Genomic DNA, 7818 nt, shown 5'->3' with positions numbered 1-7818 from the left:
ATTTGGGTTGAAAGGGTCCTAGAGACCCTCATGTCTAGACTTGATCGTGGGCTCTCTCCGCTTTCCTATCGCTCTGGGGGGCTGCCTGGATGAGCCCGTCACACGATAGGCGATGGCCAAGCAAAACACTACTTACCCTTTGCTGTTGTTTCTTCTTTCTGTGACCTTTCTAGGAGCCTCTGGGGAGTTGGGAAATTAAGACAAGATCGGGTTTGGACTGCTCTGGAGTTCTGGATCTTAAAAGGCATGTCTTAGGGCAGGGGTCCCCAAACTTTTTACACAGGGGCCAGTTCACTGTCCCTCAGACTATTGGAGGGCCAGACTATAAAAAAAACTATGAACAAATCCCTATGCACACTGCACATATCTTATTTTAAAGTAAAAAAACAAAACGGGAACAAATATAACATTTAAAATAAAGAACAAGTAAATTTAAATCAACAAACTGACCAGTATTTCAATGGGAACTATGCTCCTCTCGCTGACCACCAATGAAAGAGGTGCCCCTTCTGGAAGTGCGGCGGGGGCCGGATAAATGGCCTCAGGGGGCCGCATGTGGCCCGCGGGCCGTAGTTTGGGGACCCCTGTCTTAGGGTGACCAATGGGGCAGTTTTTCCTAAGACTAAGGTGTTTCCTGGGACAGGAAGGAGGCTTTCAGTGCTATAGCTGAGAAAGTCCCAGGTAAACGGGATGATCTGTTCACCCTATCTTTGCACCATCCAAACCTTGCCCTGCCTTAAAGGACAGATTAGAGGTACGAGAAGACATTTTTGTTTTCCTATAAACCTATCAACAAATAGGTCGGCTGGAAATTTTAATGGTAAACTTACACTTAACAAAGTTGGGGCAGCACTTTTTCCTCCTCTTGGGTAATGCCTTCTTTAAAAAAAAAAAAAAAAGGGCAACGAACAGGCTCTCAAAGCAATAATACGGGTTCAGAACTACCTCACTGTGGCATGGTCTTCCATCAGTTAATTCTATTCTCAGCACTGTCTGAGAAGACGATAGAAAGAAAACAACACCAAGACGAGAGGTATGGGGGTTCCTTGTGTGCCAGGTCCACTCCTGTGGGTCACAGTGACCCAGCAGGAAATGAAGGTAGTTACATATAAGTGGTAAGATAGAAAGCATACCGCTGTTAACACGTTGCAGAATTCTGGTTCTTTTCCCAGCAGAAGAAAATCCTGAGATGACGTTTTCAGGCACATTCAAGGTTTCTACCGATCGGGCCCCGTTTTCCACAGACTAAGACTTGTTAGGAAGGACTGACAGGCATCAATCAGGGCAGGAAAACGGGAGGGGGAAGAAAGGGGGTTTTATCTCACCCACTGGAGGAGGGGGTCAGCGGTCACACACGGTCTGCCAGGACAGAATCGCCAGATGTCCAGACGGCCTTGGAACTTACAGTTAAAAAGTATAATATATGGACTCTAAGACCCCAACAGGTATTGGTGCTCAGACGAGCTGAGTTGTCTTGTGCCAAGTGCACAGCTTTGCTAAATAAACTGCTTGCTTTGCTTGAGCACTACACCCTGTCTCTCGCCTGAATTCTTTCTCACCGGAGAAGCCCCCTTGGACCTGAGTTTTCTCCGGTGACCCATTTCCGGTGCCGTGAAGTGGATCAGGGACCGTTTTTATGCACCATTGGGTTCGCCGGCATCCTTCTGGAGCTGGGCATCGGATCACAGTGAGTTGATTCCCTTCCAGGAACTTTTCTGCTTCTGTTTGTTGCTGTTCTGTGCACAACCAGAGAGGTGAGTGAGAGCGATTGAAGTGGACTTGTTGTGCAGAGCTGTGTTCCCTGGCAGAAATAGTCATCGAGAGTTCTCGAGTGCACTGGGGCGCTGGAGACGGAAGAGGCTCTGTCTCCCTCCGGTCTGGGCTCCGGATGTTTCCACGCGAGTAAGAACCCAGCAGAGCCGTCTGGGATGATTGCCGAGACGCGGAAGGGGCCTCCCAGGCATCTCCGTGTCGCTTGTAACTAATCACTCTGGCTCATCCGGGCACACGCACCTAAGGACTGGTCATCCAGCACCCCGAGCCCTGCAGGGTGTCACAGACATGGAGGAGAGACACTGAGACGTGACACGGAAGGGAGTGCGGGGTGACCAGGGGGGTGATGGCCTCCAGGAGCCCCGCTCACAGACCGCACACTGAGACCCCTCACATTAAATCCTCAGTCTCTCTGTCTGTGGGACAGGACCTCCGAAAAGGTCAGTTTAATCCGCAGATCGGCTGCCGAGTGGCTGCACCTCTCCTCCCCGCTGGGCTTTCGGCAGCTCCGTCTGCACTTGTGTGCACCATGTAGAACGTGCAGGCAGGGGTCCGGTGGCGTGTGTCGGGGTGCAGAGAGAGGACCTCGACAGGGACCTCGTGTATTTCTGAGATATTGCCCAAGTTTGGATAAGGAGATTCTCCCTTTAGTTTGCCTGTATCTGCCCTCTCGGGGGCAAACACTGGGCAGAGACTACCACCAGAGAACACTTCTTGACAGCTCGTGGAGGCCCGAGCAGCAGTAAGTCACAGAAGGATTAAGAACTTGGCCTCTCGGCCCTGGCCGGTTGGCTCAGCGGGTAGAGCGTCAGCCCAGCATGTGGAAGTCCCGGGTTCGATTCCCGGTCAGGGCGCACAGGAGAAGTGCCTATCTGCTTCTTTACTGCACCTCCTCTCCCTTCTTTCTCTTCTCCTCCTGCAGCCATGACTCAATTGGAGCAAGTTGGCCCCAGTCACTGAGGATGGCTCTGTGGCCTCCACCTCAGGCACTAAGAAGAGCTCAGTTGTTGAGCAACAGAGCGATGCCCCTGATGGGCAGAGCAGCACCCCCTAGTGGGTTTCCTGGGTGGATCCAGGCCGGGGTGGATGTGGGGGAAGTGTGTCTCTCTGCCCCCCCCCTCACTGAATAAAACAAACAGAATTTGCCCCCTCTCCCTGAGCAGGGACGGATTCTAGAAGATTTTTCTCTTTGGCCCCTCTAGGACCACTCGTGTGAGTTTTCTGGTTCCTTTCTTCTCTCCTACTTCAAATAGTTTCCAATTTAAATCCAGAATCTCCCTGAGCACCGACTTGGAGCGGCTTTGCATTGTTGCCTAGCAACGGCCCCAGCAGCGTCCTGGGAGAGCCCATTAGTTCCGGAGGCTGGAACCGCTCGCTGGCCTCCTGCATGCGGTCCAGCCAGACAAGCCCAGGGCCAGGGAGATTTATAGTAAACTAATTAAACACTAATAAAAAAAAACCTCCACAAAACTAAACTGAAGACAATGCAGGAAACAGATAGTTTCCTTCCTATACCAATTAGTGGAAATGAAGTCATTCCGATTTCTACTTCAATAAGACATCTGGCAAAAACCAGAAGTTACCTATGTTTTAGTAGGACTGTTGTTTCCTTAGGATGAGTGGGCATCCAGAGGAAGTTAAGATTCCTTCTCAAGCCCTTCTGCGGGAGAGCTGGAGCCGCAGGTCAAGGAGGTGGGTCTCTGTCGTGAGAACCGGGATGTGAGGGAGCCGCCAGGTGCTGGGCTGGGGTCCAGGGTTGTACAGGAAGGCCAGCTAATTCGAGAACCCCACGTCTGAGAGGGGACATCCTCTCCAAGTGGCACAGGAAACGGGAGAGAAACCGGGGACACTCAGTCTCACGATCTCCTCTGTTCTTTTTCAGATGGGAAGTCAAGACTCAGTGCCACAGGATATGCCTCTGGGGTGCAACCTTTTTAAAAAAAATTTTAGCAAGAGAGAGAGAGAGAGATAGATAGATATGGAGGGACAGACAGACAGGAAGGCGAGAGATGAGAAGCATCAGTTCTTCATTGCGGCACCTTAGCTGTTCATTGATTGCTTTCTCATATGTGCCTTGACTGGGGGGTTACAGCAAAGCGAGTGACCCCTTGCTCAAACCAGCGATCTTTGGGCTTCCAGCCAGTGACCAAGAGGTCATGTGTATGATCCCACGCTCAAGCCGGTGACCTCAGGATTTCAAACCTGGGTCCTCAGCATGGATGCATCCTTAAGAATTCAAATAAATTTACCTGACCAGGCGGTGGCGCAGTGGATAGAGCATCAGACTGGGATGCAGAGAACCCAGGTTCGAGACCCCGAGGTTGCCAGCTTGAGCATGGGCTCATCTGACTTGAGCAAAAAGCTCACCCACTTAGACCCAAGGTTGCTGGCTCGAGCAAGGGGTTACTCGGTCTGCTGAAGGCCCACGGTCAGGGCACATATGAGAAAGCAGTCAATGAACAACTAAGGTGTCGCAATGCGCAACGAAAAACTAATGATCGATGCTTCTCATCTCTCTCCGTTCCTGTCTGTCTGTCCCTGTCTATCCCTCTCTCTAACTGTCTCTCTCTCTCTGTCTCTGTAAAAAAAAAAAAAAAAATTCAAATAAATTTGACCCACAAACCTTAAAAAACAAAAAGAATTAATATTCTGGAATACAGCATGGCCTCAATATAAATTAGGGAATGGGAAGATCTGGCCTAAAAACGGTACTTCAAATTATAACATTACCTAACAACTAGCTCTGTTTAGTAGGAGACGAGGAAAAGGACGAGGAGGCCGTCTACACACGAAACTGGGAAAGCGAAGCGGACTCGGGCTTCTCTGTGGCCGCTCTGCCCGTACAGAGACGAGGACCCAGTGGGTGGACGGGTGTGTCTTTCATTTCAAGCGGCAGCCCCTTGAGAAGGAGGAGGAGCCAGTCCTGCCCGACAGAGCTGCCTCCACCCTCTCCTGGGGCTGGTGGTTTCCACGGGGCTCAGGGGCTGTTAGCAACGGCGTGAGGGGGAAAGAAGGAAAAGGTGTCCGGCCGTTGGTCACAGAGCAGGTGCGGGCATGTCTCTGCAGGTGGTTCTGACGTAGCCCAGACCTACTCAGCACGGTCCTGCCCGCTGTCCCTGGTCTATCTCCAAGGCAGTGGGGGCAGAGAAATGCCTTTCACTTCAGAAAAACACAAAATAAACATGAATAAATAAAGACACTAACTCTAAACGTGCATTTCTAATATTACATGCTCGTGCAGCTATTTGGAAAAACAGAGAAGATCTAAACTCAGCAACGATAACCAAGAAAATACGAGCCTTAGGTTTCGTGACTCCCCCAAATGACTGTATAATTCATCACAGGGGCCACCAGAGAAAGAATAAATAAAACTGCATCAAAAAGTTGTTTTGCTGACCACACTGCTGAAAAATCAGCTCCAACAAGGAAACCAGTGGCCGGGTTTTAATACCCACGAGGCTTACGTCAGTTTGTATCTCAACATACAGAAAAGGAGAATGAAAGGGTTCAGCTATGTGGATATACTGAAAATGATACAAAACAGGACCTTATCCACCTTCCTCCAAAAACACACAATAAGAGATCATCAAGGACTTACCTAAATATAAAGCCAGACAACTCCAAGCTCAGGCCAAACACAGATAGAATTCCTAGTTCGGCGTCTAGTCCGAGAGCTCTTGTACCGCCCTTCCAGCCTCTCTGAAACTTCCTGTTTTTCCTGCTGCTTCCACGGACCTTGAGTTCTCAATACCCTCGTCTGTCTGTACCTTCCAGGCTGGACACAGCTCACCTACAAATGGCCATCTGACCAGAATATGTAAACATACCTCTCAACCCTCTAGATCAGGGGTCGTCAACCTTTTCATACCTACCGCCCACTTTTGTACCTCTGTGAGTAGTAACATTTTCTAACCGCCCACCGGTTCCACAGTCATGGTGATTTATAAAGTAGGGAAGTCACTTTATACAATTTATAAAGCAGAGTGACAGCAAGTGAAAGCATATAATAATAATCACTTACCAAGTACTTTATGTCGGATTTTCACTAAGTTTGGCAGAATCAATCTTTATAAAACAACTGACTATAGTGAAATCTATCTTTTTATTTATACTTTGGTTGCTCTGCTACCACCCACCAGGAAAGCTGGAATGCCCACTAGTGGACGGGAGGGACCAGGTTGACCACCACTGCTCTAGATCATCAGTTCAAGACCAGTTCAAATAGCTACTGCATTGGAACCACTGTCCCAGGCCTGTTGGCCAAAGTCGTTCTCTTCTGTGCTGAGTTGATCAGGCTGCTGACAGATTCTGTCCAGAGCCCTGACCCTCACCTGCCCCGACAGGGAAGAGTGGTGCCATCCCAGAACCAACTCTATGTCCTCACTCAACAGAGGGTAGGTAGGGACAGAAGACTGACTGGCCGTCAACCTTCAACGCCCCAAAAGCATCTGGACAGTATCACTTTCTGGGGGTGGGGGAGTGTTAGGAAGGACAGACAGACACCAGGGCAGGAAAGGGGAGCGGGGAACAAAGGGGGTTTTATCTCACCCACTGAAGGAGGGGCGGGGTCAGCGGTCACACGGTCTGCCAGGACAGGATCACCAGATGTCCAGAGGGCTTTGAAACACTGTACGTTGGTCAGAGTATCAGTGAAAGGGAACCCTGGAACTTCCAGCTAAAAAGTATATGGACTCTAAGACCCCAACAGGTAGCGGTGCTCAGACGAGCTGAGTTGCCCACTTGTGTCTTGTGCCAGGTGCACAGCTTTGCTTAATAAACTGCTCGCTCTGCCTGAACACAGCACCCTGTCTCTCACCTGAATTCTGTCTCACCTGAGAAGACTCCTTGGACTTGGGCTTTCTCCAAGGACAAGACCACTCAAGATTCAATTTCCAGAAGAAATTTCTCATGAGACTTCAAAAACTTCAGAGCCTTTCCATTCTCCAGATGAAGAAATCAGGGACTCAGAAAGGTCCCAGAGCCACACAACCAGGTCTCCGCAGAGCGCTCAGCACAGGAGGGAACGTCTTCGGCCAGCAGGCTTTGGACAGTGTGATTCCAATTCAATAGCTATTTGAACCGGTCTTTATCTCATCATCTCCTTCCATCATTTTTTTTTTTTTTCTGAAGCTGGAAACGGGGAGAGACAATCAGACAGACTCCCGCATGTGCCCCACCTGGCACGCCCACCAGGGGCAACACTCTGCCCACCAGGGGGCGATGCTCTGCCCCTCCGGGGCGTCGCTCTGCCGCAACCAGAGCCACTCCAGCGCCTGGGGCAGAGGCCAAGGAGCCATCCCCAGCGCCCGGGCCATCTTTGCTCCAATGGAGCCTCGGCTGCGGGAGGGGAAGAGAGAGACAGAGAGGAAGGAGGGGGGGGTGGAGAAGCAGATGGGCGCTTCTCCTGTGTGCCCTGGCCGGGAATCGAACCCAGGACTTCTGCATGCCAGGCCAACGCTCTACCACTGAGCCAACCGGCCAGGGCCTCCTTCCATCATTTCTTTATTTGAGTTTCTTGTCATTCCCACTGTCTACAGCAGTGGTGGTCAATCTGGTCCCTACCGCCCACTAGTGGTGGTCAACCTAGTCCCTACCACCCACTGGAGGGCGTTCCAGCTTTTATGGTGGGCGGTAGCGGAGCAACCAAAGTATAAATAAAAAGATAGATTTAACTATAGTCAGTTGTTTTATAAAGATTTATTCTGCCAAACAGCAAAAATCCAACATAAAGTACTTGGTAAGTAATTATTATTACATGCTTTAACTTGCTGTAACTCTGCTTTATAAGTTTTATAAAGTAAAGTGACTTCTCTACTTTATAAATCACCATGACTGTGGAACCAGTGGGCGGTTAGACCATTTTACTACTAGCAGAGATACAGAAGTGGGCGGTAGGTGTGAAAAGGTTGACTGCCCCTGGTCTACAGGATAGAGCCCACACTCCATCCTTGGCATGGGGATCGAAGACCTTCCCTGGTCTGGCTTCTGGCTGTCTCCTCAGTCCCGAGTCTCACCGTCCTCTCTTCATTGACAGACCAGCCTGTC

The sequence above is a fragment of the Saccopteryx leptura genome, chromosome 4 (assembly GCF_036850995.1).
Source record: "Saccopteryx leptura isolate mSacLep1 chromosome 4, mSacLep1_pri_phased_curated, whole genome shotgun sequence".
In the NCBI taxonomy this organism is placed as follows: Eukaryota; Metazoa; Chordata; class Mammalia; order Chiroptera; family Emballonuridae; genus Saccopteryx; species Saccopteryx leptura.
The sequence above is the reverse complement of the archived record's forward strand: the minus strand, read 5'-3'. Positions refer to the sequence as shown.